The sequence below is a fragment of the Hyaena hyaena genome, unplaced genomic scaffold (genome assembly GCF_003009895.1).
Source record: "Hyaena hyaena isolate Hyena2069 unplaced genomic scaffold, ASM300989v1 scaffold_1917, whole genome shotgun sequence".
NCBI lineage: Eukaryota > Metazoa > Chordata > Mammalia > Carnivora > Hyaenidae > Hyaena > Hyaena hyaena.
In genome coordinates this window covers 131,689-134,453 of record NW_024082556.1, presented here as the reverse complement: position 1 = coordinate 134,453, position 2,765 = coordinate 131,689, and positions in this window count along the sequence as shown.

Genomic DNA, 2,765 nt, shown 5'->3' with positions numbered 1-2,765 from the left:
ATGCAATATTTTCTTTTAGTATGGCAGATGCCTCTTTGGAGTGTGCAGTATCCCTTGTATACACAGGGATACGTATACAAGTAAAGCCAGCACAGAATAATGCAACTGAATGTGCCCCTGCATGAGGTGGACAGCTAGCTGAGGAGGTTTCCTACAAAGGGCTTCGTGTCTTAATTCTACTCTAAGAACTCACTGGGAGTCTCTATGGCACAGATGGTCACCAGGTAAAATATGGGGCACCTAGTTAAATTTGAATTTGGGGTAAACAATGAATGATTTTTCTCTAGTATAGGTACTTTCCAAATATTGCATGCATGTTCTGTATTTTTATTTGCAAAATCAGGCAACCCTGACAGCTGAAAAGGGGAAGACATGCATGTCAATCATCTTTCTTGTCATGAATATTGTCACTATCAGCATCAGTAAGCATTTACAGCACATGGGGATGAGGCCCATGCTATAAGGAAGACTTATGAATCACTCCTGCTAACTAAAAATTCAAAATGTGCCTACTTCTTCAATTGTGGCCTCCTTGAGATCATGGGCTATACACCTTATTGCTCCATCTTTAAGACCTGGCCTGGTGATTGATATGTGATACTAGCTAAAAATACAGTATTGAATAAATGTGGATATGGTATGGAATGATTACAAAGGGAAGAAATATGGGGTGAGCAGGATAGAATTACAAAACTGTACATCGCAGAAAATACAGGGAACCTCAAGATGCTTGACAACAGCCAATCTACAGCCACCTGAGCACCTATGAGAACCTCTTAGCAGAGCAATTCAATTGAACAGTCTCTTAGCTTCATCCGTAAGACTGAACTGTCTCAAATAAGTGCAAACTAGTCTAGGCATTCTCAGTGGGTGCAGAAGGGGAGTATGCAATGTTGGGAAATCAACACTTATACAACTGTCCATTTTAAAACTTTTTAATATTAGTTTATTTTTCAGAGAAAGACAGAGCATGAGCGGGGGAAGGGGAGAGAGAGAGGGAGACACAGAATCCTAAGCAGGCTCCAGGCTCTGAGCTGTCAGCACAGAGCCCGACGTGGGGCTCGAACCCACAGACTGGGTTATAAGATCATGACCTGAGCTGAAGTCAGACGCTTAACCGACTGAGCCATCCAGGCGTCCCTACAATTATCCATTTTAAAAAGTCATAATGAAGGGAACAAAGCATTGTAAAAGCCCAAAAGAGGGACAAGCAGTTCTGCCTAGAACAGTGTAATAAGTTTTGGGTAGAAGAAGTTACCCTCAGAATGCTTTGTACTTTATAGAGTCTGTATGACCCTCAGGAATGACCCTCAGAAGTGCTTTGTACTTTATAGACTTTGTATGTATGTTTAATTACAAATATATGTATACATATAAACATATATATTATTATTGACAAGTTGTAAGAATAGTATATTGAACTCCCCCATACTCTATATTATTCTGTGTAACTGGAACTGAGTCTTCAGGTAAATTCATATTTCCTTTGGAAGTACCTTAGAATGGAGATGTTTAAGATGTTTAAGTAAATAAAGTAGGAGATACTGATCACATTTCAAATGCATAACAATTTTTCTTTTTTAATGTATGTTGTTTTAAAATTAGTCTTGCCTTATTAAATACTTGCTGACTTCAAAAAAACTAAAAAAACAAGGTAATTTAAAAAATGCAAAAATACGGGGCACCTGGGTGGCTTAGTCGGTTAAGCGTCCGACTTTCGCTTAGGTCATGATCTCGCGGTTCGTGGGTTTGGCCCCGCGTCGGGCTCTGTGCTGACTGCCAGCTCGGAGCCTGGAGCCTGTTTCAGTCTGTGACTCCCTCTCTCTCTGACCCTCCCCTGCTCACGCTGTCTCTCTCTCTCTCTCCTAGAAATAAATAAAACATTAAAAAAATTTTTTTAAATGCAAAAATAAAAATCACTAAAAATAAAAATTATTTTTCTAGTTATAGCAAACATTTGTAGCATATACACTTCTAGATTTTTTCTGCACATATATGCATATGTAGGTATTTAACATATATGCTATCAGACTCTATATACTACTACCATGTAAACTTGGTTTTAAGCTACCAAGTAAATTTATCCAAGTGACCAAATATTTAATGCTTACACAGAAATCTTCTACTGATGAATTACTTAACGAGCTACCTACTGCTGAACAATTAAACTTTTCAGTTTTTTTCTGTGATAAACTTCCTGACAGCTAAGTCTTTAAAGATGTCCATCATTATTTATTGGGAATGAATTCCCAGAGGGAGAACTGCTGAGTCAAACAGTGTGTATACATTTTTAAGGCTTTTGATACATATCACCATTTTGCTCTCTAGGAAGGTTGTGTCAACTTATAATCTCATAATTATAAAACATAAAAATGGCTCATTTTCCAAATTATTTTTCTAAGTTAGTCACCTCATAAGATCCGTGAAATCAGAATTTGGAGAGAGCACACGTGGAGTAATATAAGTAGTAAGTTTGCTTCTCAGAGGAGAGCTGTCCAAAAAGCCAGGATTTTAAAAAATCCCGCTTGTCCACAGTGTGCCTTTGGTACAACCAACCGGTTTAGATAAGAACTTTAAAGTTAAGTTTCCAAGGTCTGTCATATTTGTGGAACTGTGTTTGCTTACTATTTTAAAATGACTTTATTAAAAATGAATATATTCCTTTTTAAAAATGATAATTAAGCCAGACTTGTTTAATGACATCCCATTCACTTTCCTGGACAAAGGAATGCATTTGCCTTGACCATAACCAGAGAAGGTTACTT